The sequence below is a fragment of the Myotis yumanensis genome, unplaced genomic scaffold (genome assembly GCF_028538775.1).
Source record: "Myotis yumanensis isolate MYYU_CA2020_CCGP unplaced genomic scaffold, mMyoYum1.0.hap1 SCAF_1, whole genome shotgun sequence".
In the NCBI taxonomy this organism is placed as follows: Eukaryota; Metazoa; Chordata; class Mammalia; order Chiroptera; family Vespertilionidae; genus Myotis; species Myotis yumanensis.
In genome coordinates, this window is record NW_027223752.1 from 173,025,061 (window position 1) to 173,041,700 (window position 16,640).

Below are 16,640 nucleotides of genomic sequence, written 5' to 3' on the forward strand. Positions count from 1 at the left end.
TGGGCTGTTCCCTTGTTTGGGGTGTCTCCTAGCTTCCGTGTAGGTTTTCATGGTTCTGAAATGCTGCTTCTGTGGTTAATCATTATGCATATTTCTCCAATTACTCTAATCCTTAATATTTTAAAGGTTTAATTCTGAACAGCTCCCTACAGTGGAAATTATCTTCAAGATGATGCCTCATTAGTATATTTACCTTGATTTGGTCCCTTGAGCTCAGTTTCTTGCTTCTTCAATACAAGGTTAAGTTTAAATTCCTTAACCGAGAATGTAAGGGTTACCTTATTGATCCCTGCTCATCACCATGTTACCCCAGCAAGTCTGCTGTTTCAGTAGGGCTAGGTTGCTCTGTTTTCTGCCCCTTGGTATCATTCCCTCCTTTCTGAAATCTGCTTCCTCTCTACCTTCCTTTTCCTTTGGGGTCCTGCATATAATTCATCTCTTTGAAGTTTTCTGACCAATCCAGCCTATGGCAATCTTTGCTTCCACTGAGATCTTATAGCATTCATGGTTTGTATCACTGAAATATAAAAGTAACCTAATGCAGCTATTAGGTAATGCCCGATTACCTGATCATCAATAGGTGCATGTATTTGGGACGTTTACAGGCCGCTTCATCTTCAGATACAGCTTGAGCAAGGATCAAGTGATATTGCCAGGGCTTGCTCTTTCAGATCCTCTCTCCTTTGTTGTTGGCCTCATTTCCCCCATTGCAAATGGGCTTTCTCCACTCAGTTAGGGAACATGCCTCCTGACAGCTCCAAGCTCACTGCTTCAGCTGAGCCCAAGTCCTGGGGCCCACTGGTATAGCTTGGGCATTGTGGACTAATTACAATGCGTTCATTGGCCACACCGGAGTCATATGCCCATTCTTGTATTTTGTGGGCTGGAGGTGGCTTCACCCGAACCACATGGATCAAGAATGAGGAAGTGGTACATCTCAAAAGAAAACCAGGATGTTCTTACCAGTCAAAGGAGGAATGGCTATCGAGCAGGCCTAAACCTCAGGTGTATACCACATCCTCCTTGTTACACATGTAGCTATTGATATTTCTACTCCGTGTCAGCTTCTCTTCACTGTTTGGAATATGGGAAGAGTTTCGTTCTGAGTTTTTGGCATAGCAACATTCTGGTTAATGTCTGGCATTTTGCCAATGAAAGCAGGAACAAAAAGGCATTTTTCTGAGTCTCTCTTTCCCACTCTGTGTCTTCACAGAGGCCAGGTGTGCAGGAATCCAGGGGTTATTGTACCAGAGTGGAAGAGAAGAAGAACCTGGCATGGGCTTTCGAAGTAGCCCCCACAGACAGCTGGGCCTATCTCTTCCCATCCCTGTTTTGAGAACGCAAGAATATGATCGTTTCCATGGCTGCAACCAACCTGGGCCTTTTACCCAGCAGTGACTTCACTTCCCAGGTCAGGGAGGATTCTGATACACATCAGGGCCGTTACTACAGCTACATCATCAGAGAGTTTCCGCCTCAGTTGAATGCTGGTCAGACTTCACCGTCTTACTCCCTCTGAGATCTTTCCCTGGCCTGGGCCTCATTCCAGGCCCTCCTCCCAAAGAGGGGGGCTCGCTCCCCTCAGCACCTGCAAATGCAGGTCAAACATATTACAGTATCTTGCTGTCTGTGAGAGGATCTTCATGTGCACACCACGTGCATTTTCTTCATTACTCTCCTACATAGCTTTTATGTTCTGCTCATCTTTTCCGAACATATTGTTTTCCTCAGGTTTGGAAAATTAGGTGACTTCTCCACCGCACCCCCCCCCCCCCCCCCCCCCGCCCGCTCCAAAAAAACACCACCACCACCACCACCAACAAAAAACAAAACACCTGACTCTGAAGCATTAGTTCCTTGAACTTGACAAAAAAAACCCATAAAAAGCCTCACTTGTTGTAGGTCTTTGTTGCTCAAACCGGCATCTGGTATTCTGTTCCATTAGCCCATGGAAATGGGCTATTTTAAGTAGCTATAGAAAGGGTGAGCACTGAGAGTAGATCTCATGTTTTCAGCTGTACTAACAGCCAGTCAGATACAAGCGATCATAATAAGCTTGTTTCCTAAATGAGTGGTCAAAGTCAACCCAGCTTTCGTTAATTGTTTTGTTTTGAGAGCTATGACCTGTGTTCATCCTGGAACTCCCACTCAGTGAAGGGAGGGATCTTTGCCTTTTCCTGCATTCCCTTCTCCAGGGACATGGTTTGTAGTGGCTCTGCCTAAAGCAGGTGCATGGTGGCTGCTGATCAAGATGACGGCAGCTTGGCCATCCACTCGTTGCCTGAGTTTCTCTACTTTTTTTTTTTTTTTAAATATATTTTATTGACTTTTTACAGAGAGGAAGGGAGAGAGATAGAGAGTTAGAAACATAGATGAGAGAGAAACATCGATCAGCTGCCTCCTGCACATCTCCCACTGGGGATGTGCCCGCAACCCAGGTACATGCCCTTGACCAGAATCGAACCTGGGACCTTTCAGTCCGCAGGCTGACGCTCTATCCGCTGAGCCAAACCGGTTTCGGCACCTGAGTTTCTCTATAAATAGCATGTGTGTAACCTAAAACATCTTCCTTCTTTATTTTGGAGGAAGATGTTGAGGACAGTTTATAGTATGATTTGAGTCTTATTTTTCTTATTTTATTAATTGTAAGTGTACAACGCAGTAGATTTTAGTCTGTTCACAAAGTTGTGGTACTATTAAATTCCAGAACATTTTCATCACCCCAAAAAGAAACTCTGTACCCACTAGCAGCCATTATCCATTTCCCACTCAACCTAGCTTCTGGAAATTCCCAATTTATTTTCTGTCTCTATGGCTTTGTCTATTCTGGACATTTCATAGAAATGGAATCACACAATATGTAACCTTTTGTGTCAGGTTTCTTTCAGTTAGCATAATGTTTTCAATGTTCACCCATGTATTAGCATTTATTAATACTTCATTCATTTTTATAGCTGAATAATATTGCATTGTATAGCTACAGTATTCTACATTTTGTTTGTTCATCAGTTGATGGATATTTGGGTTGTTTCTATTGTTCAGCTATAATGAATAATGCTGCTATGAACACTGGTGTACAAATTTCTATGTATACGTACATTTTTAAATTCTCTTGGGTATATACCTAGGAGGGAATTCTTGGGTCATTTGGTAGCTCTATGTTTAACTTTTTTTAAAAAAATTAAATCTTTATTGTTCAGATTATTACAGTTGTTCCTCTCCCCCTCCCTCCCCCGCCATAGCTCCCCTCCACCAGGTTCCCATCCCACTCTCTGCCCTCACTCCCCGCCCCCTGTCCTCATCCATAGGTGTACGATTTTTGTCCAGTCTCTTCCCGCATCTCCCCACTCCCCTCCCCCCGCCCCAGAATAGTCAGTCCACTCCCTTTCTATGCCCCTGATTCTATTATATTCACCAGTTTACTCTGTTCATCAGATTTTTTATTCGCTTGATTTTTAGATTCGCTTGTTGATAGATGTGTATTTGTTGTTCATAATTTGTATCTTTATCTTCTTCTTCTTCTTCCTCCTCTTCTTAAAGGATACCTTTCAGCATTTCATATAATACTGGTTTGGTGGTGATGAACTCCTTTAGCCTTTCCTTATCTGTGAAGCTCTTTATCTGATCTTCAATTCTGAATGATAGCTTTGCTGGGTAAAGTAATCTTGGTTGTAGGTTCTTGCTGTTCATCACTTTGAATATTTCTTGCCCCTCCCTTCTGGCCTGCAAAGTTTCTGTTGAGAAATCATCTGACAGTCGTATGGGTACTCCCTTGTAGGTAACTGACTGTTTTTCTCTTGCTGCTTTTAAGATTCTCTCTTTGTCTTTTGCTCTTGGCATTTTAATTATGATGTGTCTTGGTGTGGTCCTCTTTGGATTCCTTTTGTTTGGGGTTCTCTGTGCTTCCTGGACTTGTAAGTCTATTTCTTTCACCAGGTAGGGGAAGTTTTCTGTCATTATTTCTTCAAATAGGTTTTCAATATGTTTAACTTTTTGAGGAACTGCCAAACTATTTCCCAAATGTGCTGCACAATTTGCATTTCTACCAGCTGTGTATGAGGGTTCCACTTTCTTCAAATCCTTGCCAACACCTGTGATTGTCTGTCTTTTGATTATGGTCATCCTAGTGGGTGTGAAGTGGTATCTCATTGTGATTTTGATTTGCATTTCCCTACAGGTTAAGAATGGTGAACATCTTTTCATGTGTTTATTGGCCATTTGTATATCTCTTTTGGCTAAATATCTATTCAAACTTTTACCCATTTTTAAATTGGGTTATTTGTGTGTGTGTTTTTAAACTTTGTTTATTGTGTGTGTGTGTTTTAAATAAACTTTATTTTTTAGAACAGTTTTATATTTCCCCAAAAGTTGTCAAGGTAGTTCAGAGTTCCTATATACCCTGCACCTAATTTCCTCTATTATTAACATCTGAATTACTTTGGCCTGTGACACAGCAACAGGGGCCAGATCAGGGTTTTAAGTTGAGTTGTGGGGTTTTCTTGGGGCTGCTGGAGCTACCATGCCATCTTGGTGTTTGATCATTTGCAATGTCAGGCTTTGATAATGTAAACACAGATTTCTGCCAGACAAGTTACAGCATCGATGACCAATGTCAGCAGTCCTATGATTATGGAGGAAGAGGAAGATCCTATAACTAACAGTGTGCCCGTTATGATGACTCAGAGTAAGGCCGATTTGTCCCTCCAGGCATAATGCAGCCACAGCAGCCATACACCGGGCAGATTTTCCACCAACTCAGACATTTACTCCAGCTACCCCTCAGCTATTCTGTGGAAACAACCTTGAGGATGAGCCACCTTTGTTAGAAGAATTAGGTATCAATTTTGACCACATCTGGCAAAAAACACTGTGTTACATCTATTAAAAGTAGCAGATGGCAGCGCCCTGCATGAGGCTGATCTGGCAGGACCTATGGTTTTTGGCCTTGCATTTGGAGCCTCCCTGTTAATGGCTGGCAAAATTCAGTTTGGCTATGTGTATGGGATCCATGCAAGTGGATGTCTAGGAATGCTTTGTCTGTTAACCGTAATGAGTATGACAGCTGTTACATTCGGTTGTGTGGCAAGTGTCCTTGGATATTGCCTTCTTCCCATGATCCTACTTTCCAGCTTTGCAATAATATTTTCTTTGCAAGGCATGGTAGGAATCATTCTCACCACTGGAATTATTGGGTGGTGTACTTTTTCTGCTTCCAAAATGGTTTTAAAAATAATTTTATTGATTTTTAGACAGAGGGAAGGAGAGGGAGAGAGAGAAACATCGATGTGCAAGAGGGAGGCATTGATCGGCTGCCTCCTGCATGCCCCCTACCAGGGAGGGATCAAGCCTGAAACCCGTGCATGTGCCCCGGCTGGGAATCAAACCAGTAACCTTTTGGTGCAAGGGAAGGCTCCCAATCTACTGAGCCACAGTGGCCAGGGCTGCTTCCAAAACTTTTATTTCTGCATTAGTCATGGAAGGACAATTTCTAGTAACATATTCTTGTGCTTTGTTATGTGGAGTCTTTGCCTTAGTTTCTATTTTTTGAACTGAATTTATCTGGGATGTGGATATCATTGGGCCAAATACACGAAAAGAACTTTGAACTCTTAAACTGGACCAGCAAACTGCTGCAGCGCAACACTTATGCAGATCTAACATTTGTCTACTGGAGCAGTGGAAATAAAATTTTTATAGAACTTTTGAATAATATATTGGATTTAGTCGCAGTGTGATTAGTTTAAGTGTTTATGCTTATACAAATAAGAAATGCTATTTCTTTCTTGTTCCTATAGCTTTTGCGAAACAACTTTGTTGTTGTTAATCCTCACCCAAGTATATTTTTTAAAATTGATTTTTAGAGAGAGTGGAAGGGAGAGGGAGAGACAGAGAAACATCGATATGAGAGAGACACATCAATTGGTTGCCTCCTGCACGCACCCTGACCAGGGCCCAGGATCGAGCCTGCAATCATACGCACCCTTGGCTGGAATCGAATCCAAGACCCTTCAGTCCATAGGCCAATGCTCTATCCACTGAGCCAAACTGGCTAGGGCTGAAAAACAACTTTATCGTTTGCAAATATGATGTTTTTGACAGATTTTATCAAGTATGAGAAACTAACTACAGAGATGATAATCTTTCTTAAAAACAACCTAGTCATAGTAAAGAAGACATAAGACTTACTGCAGCAATATTTCCCCAAGGAATTGGGAAAGCAAAACAACTGTATTCTCAAGTCAGATGCACTTCAAGCAAAAAAGTGATCCCAATGTAGTTTATGAGTTTGCACTTCAAAAATTTGACATTCCTTTACATCATCTCATGAAATTTTTGCTAAAATTCAATGATACAGAAATTCACAGCCTGCCTGATAGTACATGTGAAATGTGAGCAGCTGTTTAGATATTAGTATTAACTACACCATAGTGACCTAGACTAGCCACATTAATGCTCAGAGTTGGATCTCCATGTTTCCCAGAAAAAAGAAAATCACTCACCTTTTTTTGAAAAAATATTTAAAATGTCACAGTTTCAATATTGCATTTATTAACATAAAGTACATTTGAGGCTTATTTATTAAAAATGTCTCAATTAATTAAAAAATCTTGCATAAGCATGGTACATTTGTTACAATTAATGATAGTACATTATGTACTTGTCATGTCTCCTTAGGCTCCTCTTGCTTTTGACAGTTTCTCAGGCGTTCCTGTTTTTGATGACTTGCCAGTTTTGAGGAATACTAGTCAAATATTTTGCAGAATGTCTTTCTATTGGGATTTTCTGATGTTTTTTCTCTTTAGACTGGGGTTATGTGTGTTGGGGAGGAAAGCCACAAAGGTAAAGTGCCATTTTCATTACAGACTATTGACATGGCTTATCATTGTTGTGGTTGACCTTGATCACTTGGATGAGGCAGTGTTTGTACAGTTTCTTCCATCCCCCTTTCCATACTGTACTCTGCAAGGAAGCCACTTTGTACAGCCTACTTCTTTTTCTTAAAAAAATTTTTTTTATTGACGTCAGAGAGGAAAGGAGAGGGAGAGAAAGATAGAAACATCAATGGTGAGAGAATCATCCATCAGCTGCCTCCTGCATCCACCCATTGGGGATCAAGTCCCCAACCTGGGCATATGTGACCTCCTGGTTCATAGGTTCACCTCAATCACTGAGCCATGCCAGCTGGCTACTTCTAAGGAGAAGGAGCTATTACCACCTCTTGAAGGCAGAATATATATATATATATATATATATATATATATATATATATATATATATAAATTATTTGGAATTCCTCTGCATGCAATATTTGTCTCTTCTTCCTTATTTATTTACTCACTGGAGGCCTGGTACACAAATTTGTGCACGGGTGGGGTCCCTCTGCCTGGCCAACAATCAAAGTCTATTGGGGGGCTGGCTGCCCCAGGGGAGGGGTGTGGGAGGTTGGCTGGGGGGGTGGGGAGGAAGAAGGGGCCCACGGGAGGTTGGCTGGCTGTGCCATAATGACTGGTTGACTGGTCATTCCGGTCATTTGGTTGTAATGGTTGCTTAGGCTTTTATATATATAGATATCCATGGCTATTTAATTTATATTTTGATTTATAATCAAATACTAATTTATTTGTCTTGCTGCTCAAATTGTTCCAACTTGGGCTCTTTCAGTTAGCTCCTGAGTCCCTTTGATATATCCCTATCATTGTGTGTGTGTGTGTGTGTGTTTGTGTGTGTGTGTGCGCACTTCCTTACTTTCTGGCATTATAAGTTACTCCAGGCTCATCTTGTATATTTCTTGCATCAGTCTTAGAATCAACCATTTCTCAGGAGCCCTGTTCATTTTATTAATATCGCTGAGAAATGGCATTAGAAACCAAGATCTGGGCTCATGGGCTATTTTGACTTTATTGCTGAATTGTAAGACTTCTTTATATATTCAATATACAATTCTCTGATCATATATATGATTTATAAATATATTCTACCACTCCTTGTATAGCCTTTTCACTCTCTTGATAAGATCCTTTGAAGCACAAAAGTTGTATTTTTTGGTGAAGTGTGATTACCTATTTTTTTTCTTTTGTCACCTGTGCTTTTTGTGTCATATCTAAGAAACAATTGCCTAATCCAAGGTGATGAAGATTTATTCCTGTTTTCTTCTAAGAGCATCATAGCTTTAGCTTTTACATTTAGGTCTTTGATCCATTTTGTGATAATTTTTGCATTTTGTGAGATAATGGTCCAACTTTATTCTTTTGCATATGACTATCCAGTTGTCCCAGCACCATTGTTTGGAAAAACTATCCTTTCTGCACAGAATTGTCTTGATATCTTTGTCGAAAATGTAAGGGATTATTTCTGGATTCTCAATCCTATTCCATTGATCTACATGTCTGTCTTCAATCCAATACCTTTCTGTCTTGATTACATTTTTGTTCTGGCTTGAATGTTTTAGTAATATCATTAACACAATACACGTAGTAGTCCTGTTGGTGAGTTGCAAGAGGCTGTCCAGGTGACCTCACCCAGGGTGTCTACATTTTTATTGTGGCCCATATTGGACTGGAATCTTTATTCACTTGCCACAGTAGAAGGTAGGAGGTATACAAGGGACTGTAACATTCCGCTAGGGCATAACCACAGGGTGTGACATTGGCCAGTCCTGTAAACTGAGCAGCTCTACATGAGTCTAGACCAGTGGTCGGCAAACTCATTAGTCAACAGAGCCAAATATCAACAGTACAACGATTGAAATTTCTTTTGAGAGCCAAATTTTTTAAACTTAAACTATATAGGTAGATACATTGTTATTAACTTAATTAGGGTATTCCTAAGCTGGCCTTTGCTAAAAACGTCCTCAATCTGATTGAGGTACGTTCGCTGAGGTCGACCCCTTCCAACTCTCCTATCCACATTCGTCTTGTATACTTTTTCGTCTATCTCCTTTCGTTCATCCTCTCTATATGTCCAAACCATCTCAACATACCTTTCTCAATCCTCGACACTACATCTTCTTTCACTCCACAACGTTCCCTAAAATTAACTTAATAAACTTTACTTAAAGTTTTAAGTCAACTTCACACTGTATGTGTGCGCCCGCACGTGGTATTTTGTGGAAGAGCCACACTCAAGGTTCCAAAGAGCCGCATGTGGCTCACGAGCCACGGTTTGCCGACCACTGGACTAGACAAAGCCACCAACAAGGAGAAGGGAGGATGCTTTGGGAATAAGGTATAAAATTCATGCTTAGCTGTTTCTGGGAAGACCTTAGAGATGCTCGCCCCAGAAGCATAGCCCAAGGGGCTGCAAGAAAGCCACTCTGCCCTTCATGTCACTTCTGCTTCGCTCTCTGCTCCCAGGACTAGCCTCTGTGAGGTTTGCCGTGAAGTCTGAAGTGATAGCATGCTGTTGGTGTCCATAGAAACTAATCCATTTTAAAAGGAGGCTTCACAGACACTTTTTAGACAGAATACTTGCTTATGCCTTGGTTATGTATCTGACAACAAATGATCTTTTAGATATGTTGAATCATTATCTGCTTGGCCTAAATTTCCATTGACATAGGCCAGTGGTCGGCAAACCGCGGCTCGCGAGCCACATGCGGCTCTTTGGCCCCTTGAGTGTGGCTCTTCCACAAAATACCATGTGCGGGCGCATGTACAGTGCGATTGAAACTTCATGGCCCATGCGCAGAAGTCGGTTTTCGGCCTGGGCGAGTCTATTTTGAAGAAGTACTGTTGATATTTGGCTCTGTTGACTAATGAGTTTGCCGACAACTGAGATAGACGAAACAAGTAGACAAGACAAGTGTGGATGGGAGAGTTGGAAGGGGTCAACCTCAGCGAACGTACCTCAATCAGATTGAGGACGTTTTTAGCAAAGACCAGCTTAGGAGTACCCTAATTAAGTTAATAACAATGTACCTACCTATATAGTTTAAGTTTAAAAAATTTGGCTCTCAAAAGAAATTTCAATCGTTGTACTGTTGATATTTGGCTCTGTTGACTAATGAGTTTGCCGACCACTGACATAGGCCAATTAAAATTGTACACTTAAATGGCATTTTTTCTCCTTATAAAACTGGAATTCTAGGATTTAAAAAATTTTTCCTTTATTTTAGAGAGAGAGAGAGAGAGAGAAAGGAAGAGGCTCAGAGAGAGACAAAAACATTAGTTGCCTCCCATACCCTGGCCAGGGATTGAACCTACAACCTGGGTATGTGCCCTGACCAGGGCAACATCATGTCTTAGGTCTGTTCTCTTGCTGCCTTGATTGATTTTTAGAGCAGTGGAAGAGAGGTAGGGAGGAGGAGAGAGGAAGAGAGAGAGAGAGAGAGAGAGAAAGAGAGAAAGAAAGAGAGAGAGTGAGAGAAAGAGAGAGAGAGAGAGAGAGAGAGAGAGAGAGAGAGAAACATGTTCTTTACTGGGAATCAAATGGGAGACCCTTTGGTGCATGGTTCGATGCTCTAACTACTGAGCCTCGCCGGCCAGGGCCAGAGAGTAGCCTTTCTTGATTCAGGCCTGTAGAGCAGATGGCCTAGATTTTCTTGCTTCCTGAATGGCTAATAACTAACTGTCCCATGTGCCATTTTGCTAATGAGGTAGTTACATAATGCATTAGCCACTTGGGCAAAATGAGCCCCAAACTCTGATGAGGCTCAGGCCTGCTTTTCCGTCTGAAAAGAAAAACCAGGTAAAAACAAACAAAAAATGAGTAAATGCGTACATAGCACTGAGTGAAATGAGACCAAAGTGAACAAACCTTGAGTCCAAAAAGATGAGCTCTAATTCTGCGCTGTGTCCAGGCCAATGAGAGTGGGTGATGGTTAACTTTATGTGTCAGCATGGCTAGGCTCCGATATTTGGTTAAACATTATTTCAGATATTCTTGTGATGGTATTTTTAGTGAGATTAATGCTTAAATCAGTAGGCTTTCAGTGAAGCAGATTGCCCTCCATAGGGTGGGTGACCCTCATCCAAACAAGAAGGCCTTTATAGAAAAAGACTGACTTCCTCAAGCAAGAAACAAGTCTACGAGCAGTCTGCTTTTGGACTCAAACTGCAATTCCTCCCTGAGTCTCCAGCCTGCAAGCCTACCCTGCAGATTTTGGACTTGTCAGGCTTCCAAATCATGTGAATGGATTCTTAAAATCTCCTCGTCCTCCCCCGCTCCACTTATGTATCTCTCCATCCTGTTGCTTCTCTTTCTCTGGAGAACCTTGACCAATATCCCTACTATAGCTGAATTGTTAAATCAAGCAATGCCCCTGTGACATCCTACTACTGGGAAATAAATTTCATAAAGCTGTATAAAACCCTTTTGAGCTTTGGATGAAAGGAGAGTACAATCCTTAATTATTAACAAGGACATTGACCGTGTCAAGAATATTAAGTGTCTTATTATTCACCTTCTTTCTGAAGATGAAGCGACCTTAAGAGTGTATCAGGTCTGTGATTTCCCTCGGATCTTCAAGCATGAAGTTATGGGAGATGTTGACTATCCCCAGTCTTACTGCAATTCATTGGTAGTGGGGAGTAGGCCGGATATAACAATTATTTCTTGGTAAGCCACTGTCCCCATTGTGGTGACTTAAAGTATTAGGGAATGACTCTGTATTAGTTCCCAATGGTTGTTGTGACAAATTACTAGAAACTGTTTGAAACAACAGAAAACTCTCCTCTCATAGTTATTGAGGCCAGAAATCCAAAACCAGTTCCACTGGCTAGATAAATGTGTTATCTCTAAGGGACAGTCCATTCCTTGTCCCTTGCAACTCCGGTAGTTGCCAGCATTCTTAGACTGGTGGCCCCATCCCTCCAATTTCTGACTCCCTGGCCACATTTGTTGTAATTTCTCTTTAATTGCCTTTAATCTGGAACTTGTAAAGTCTTCCCTTGACTGTCATGAACTTGAGAGTTTTGAAGATCACAGGCCAGTCATTTTATAGAATATCCCTCAGTCTGAGTTGCCTAAGCCTCCTCATGAGTACCTTCTGGTTCTGTTTCTCTGGCAGGGACATCATGGATGTGGTGCTGTGTGGCTCACTGCAGTCCTTTAATGCACACATTTCACTTGGTTCCATTACTGGTGATGTCAGCTTTGATTACTGGATTAACATGATGTTTGCCAGGCTTCTCCAATATAAATTTACGATATTTTCCTTAATAATGTTTAAGTATTTTGAAAGTGGTACTCTGAGATTACATAAATATCCTGTTTCTCAATAAACTTTCAGTTTCTCTGTTTATCTAAATATTTACATATTTTTATATACGAAATTCCTAAATTGTTACATGGGTTTTAGTTAATTACTTTCATTATTTATTTCGATGCTTTAATTATCTCAGATTTAGCCAGTGAGAGACTCTACACACTGGCTTTTGTTTCCTTTTGACAGGTGCTTTTTTTTAGTACTTCCTTGGTTATGGCAGAACAAGATGTCCCTGGGGCTAGACCTTCACTATCCCTGTCTGAGCTTTGGAAGAAGCTGTTTTCCCCAAGCATCCCTGACTCCTTTAGTAGAGAAACCAAGACCTGGGTGCCAGGCATTTCCATTGGGCAGTTACTACTCCCAGGCCTTTCAGGGGACAGAGCTAGCTGATTTATATGTACACACATGTTTACAATTATATCTATTTGTTTATCTACCTACACATACTGAAAACCATTACTAGCTCCAATAATTCAACAACATAGGTTTTGATATAATTTCCCCCCTTTTTATATTTATAATTCCCTTCTCTGACAGTAAGAAACGTGATTCCCATTATTCGTACTACCCAGGGTTGGACAAAAGTAGGTTTACAGTTACAATACAAATAAATAATACAATAATTAGTAAATAATAATACAAGAATAAGCTCTGTGTTTTGAGCACTCACAACTGTAAACCAACTTTGGCCGACTCCTGTATTTATTATCTGATCAAGTCTCCTCACCCTGCTCAGGCTCTGAACCTGGGCCACCAGTCTCCTCCTCAAACCTTTACCAAACCACTGCCATTCTTGGCCCCTCATCATGCATTTTGGACTGAATTGTTCAGGAAGGACAGGGAAGGGAAACAAAAGAGGAAGAAAAAAATTCTATTTAGCCAGTTTTTACCGAATGTGTCCTATGGCCAAAGGATTCTGCTAGGTGCTGTTGGGATACAAAGGGGAGTAAGATGCTTTGGAGTTTCTAGATTTAGTAGACAGCTGGGCTAGGTTATCCTGCAATAACAATGACCCCAAGATTTCAGGGGCTTAAGACTCAAAGGTGTAATTCTTTTTTTTTAAATTAAATCTTTATTGTTCAGATTATTACAGTTGTTCCTCTTTTCCCCTCCATAGCTCCCCTCCACCCGTTACCCCCCCCCTCACCCCCCTGCTGTCCTCATCCATAGGTGTACGATTTTTGTTCAGTCTCTTCCTGCACCCCCACACACCTTTCCCCGCCCCAAGAATAGTCAGTCCACTCCCTTTCTATGCCCCTGATTCTATTATAATCACCAGTTTATTCTGTTCATCAGATTATTTATTCACTTGATTTTTAGATTTACTTGTTGATGGATGTGTATTTGTTGTTCATAGTTTGAATCTTTACCATTTTCTTCTTCCTCTTCTTAAAGGATACCTTTCAGCATTTCATATAATACTGGTTTAGTGGTGATGAACTCCTTTAGCTTTTTCTTATCTGTGAAGCTCTTTATCTGACCTTCAATTCTGAATGATAGCTTTGCTGGGTAAAGTAATCTTGGTTGTAGGTTCTTGCTATTCATCACTTTGAATATTTCTTGCCCCTCCCTTCTGGCCTGCAAAGTTTCTGTTGAGAAATCAGCTGACAATCGTATGGGTACTCCCTTGTAGGTAACTGACTGTTTTTCTCTTGCTGCTTTTAAGATTCTCTCTTTGTCTTTTGCTCTTGGCATTTTAATTATGATGTGTCTTGGTGTGGTCCTCTTTGGATTCCTTTTGTTTGGGGTTCTCTGTGCTTCCTGGACTTGTAACTCTATTTCTTTCACCAGGTAGGGGAAGTTTTCTGTCATTATTTCTTCAAATAGGTTTTCAATATCTTGCTCTCTCTCTTCTTCTGGCACCCTTATAATTCGGATGTTGGTACGCTTGAAGCTGTCCCAGAGGCTCCTTACACTATCTTCATATTTTTGGATTCTTTTTTCATTTTGCTTTTCCGGTTGGGTATTTTTTGCTTCTTTGTATTTCAAATCTTTGACTTGATTCTCGCAATCCTCTAGTCTGCTGTGGGGAGTCTGTATAATATTATTATTATTTTTTAAAATATTTTATTGATTTTTTACAGAGAGGAAGGGAGAGGGATAGAGAGTTAGAAACATCGATGAGAGAGAAACATCGATCAGCTGCCTTCTGCACACTCCCCACTGGGGATGTGCCCGCAACCAAGGTACATGCCCTTGACTGGAATCGAACCCGGGACCCTTGAGTCCACAGGCCGACGCTCTATCCACTGAGCCAAACTGGTCAGGGCTGTATAATATTCTTTATTTCAGTCAGTGTATGCTTAATTTCTAGTTGGTCCTTTATCACAACCTCGAGGGTCTCATTAGATTTCTTGAGGGTCTCATTAAGTTTATCGGCAGTTTCTAGAAAATTCTTGAAAAACCTTATAACGGTGGTTTTGAACTCTATATCCGGTAGTTTGCTTTCCTCCATTTATGTCATTTGTGTCCTGTTTCTTTGTCTCCGCATTTTTTTATGCTTCGCTGTGTCGATAGAGTGGCTTTCTGTGCTAGGTGTCCTATAGGGCCCAGTGGCTCAGCCTCCCCAATTACCTGAGGTGGACACTCTTGGTGCACCCCTTTGTGGGCTTTGTGCACAGTCTTGTTGTAGTTAAGCCTTTATTGTTGTAGATAACACTGGAGGGATTAACTTCCAGGCCAATTGGCTGTGAGAATCAGCTGTGTCTGCAGTGGGAGAACTTCCGTGCTGAAGACACCCTTCTGGGGCAAGACTTGCTTCAGTGGGGCTTTGGTGCTCACTGAGTCTTCCCCCTGAGTGTGTCCTTTATGAATCCGAGGAGCTGCCATCTGGATGGTCCCACTCTGACCACTGGGCACACTGGCTCCTGGATCTCTAAGGAGGTGCCAATCTAGCCTCTGCCTGAGGGTATCCAGCAGGAGCCAGCTGTGATGCAATGCAAGTTGCCCTGGGCCTTGGGCCAGCTGCAGTTTGTTAGGTAATTATCAGATTGCAAAGAGCCAGGCCTTTCATATGCAAAAGCCTCCATGGCTTGGGCGGGGCAGGGTCCCAGGGGATCAACAGGGCGGAGCGAGCAGTTATGGCTGCTCTCAGTCCTGCCCTCAGAGGCCCTGCTTCTCAGTGTCCCAGCTATCACTGCAAGCACCCCCGAGAGAAAGCTGCCCTCAAGTTCTGACCGATGCCAGACAGTCCAGTTTCTCCCATATGAGTCTAGGTCCCCAGAGTCTCGCCCGGAACTGGAGCTCAGAGCTTGAGACTCCCTTCTGATTGAAAAAGACAACCGTGTCCTCAGCCGCCAACCCTCTCCGAATGCGCCTCTGTACCTTTGTATTTTACTTCCGCCTCGCAGCTCCTCTGAGTCTTGGTATGCTTTTCTTTTTCCTTCTAGTTGTAGAATTTCAACTCAGCCAGCCTTCCTGTGGTTCTGGATGATGTCCGTTCCGTCTTTTAGTTGTATTTTTGAAGTGGTTGTGCGAGGCAGCAATCTCCGGTGTTTACCTATGCTGCCATCTTGGTTTCAAAGGTGTACTTCTCACTCACGTTTTATGTCCTTCATGTCTCTGCTCTATGTTGTCTTTATTCTAGGGCCCAGGCTAAAGAAAGAAACCATTTCTGTGTTGTGCTAATCTGGGGATGGTCTTTTTAAATTTTTTTAAATTTCCATTGATTTCAGGGAGGAAGGAAGAGGGAAAGAGAGATAGAAACATTAATGATGAGAGAGAATCATTGACCGGCTGCCTCCTGCATGCAGTAGAGAAAAGAACACGATAGTGAAACCACATGATGGGTCTTAAAGCTTCTGATAGGAAGTGGCCTATGTCACCTCTGTTCACATTTCACTGACCAATGGAAGTTATAAGATCAACTTGGACACTATTGGGGAAAATTGGTATAATCCTTCTACCACTTGGAGAGATTATACTATTATTAGGGGCCCAGTGCACTAATTCATGCACCTTGAAAGGAACTGTGGGTCACGAGGCTGCAGTGGGCACGGGGTGGGTCTCAGCCCATCCTCTGTGCCCCCGCCTAGTTCCTCCTGCCGTGGACCTTGGTCCTCTGTTTGCCAACAGCCCTGCTCCCACCGCCGCTGCTCTCATGTGCTGACGGTGCCGGCCTCTCTTGCACCCACTAACAGCATGGAGTGATTGGGGCCAGTGCCAGCAGCGGGTCCAAGCAGCAGCTGCTGCCCTGATTGCTCCTCAGGAGCAGGGGGAGGTGGAGAAGCCCTCAGGGGCGATTGAGACTGGCACCAGGTGCCGGCAGCAGGTGTGAGCGATGGCTCTGGCACCAGCAGTGGGTGTGAGTGGGGCCAGCGCTGGCAGCAGGTGTGAGCGCTGGGCAGGACAGCAGCATGCGGGAGCAAAGAATTTTCAGTAACCACCAGAGGCTCGTCCCAATGACAGCGACCGGCACCCCACCTTGGTCTGGTGC

The 16,640-nt window shown here is 42.4% G+C and overlaps 1 pseudogene; it reads left to right on the plus strand.

The window, feature by feature from the left end:
• Positions 1–4,547: 4,547 nt before the first annotated feature.
• Positions 4,548–5,548, plus strand: LOC139006539 (protein YIPF5-like; annotated as a pseudogene).
• The last annotated feature ends 11,092 nt before the right edge of the window (positions 5,549–16,640 follow it).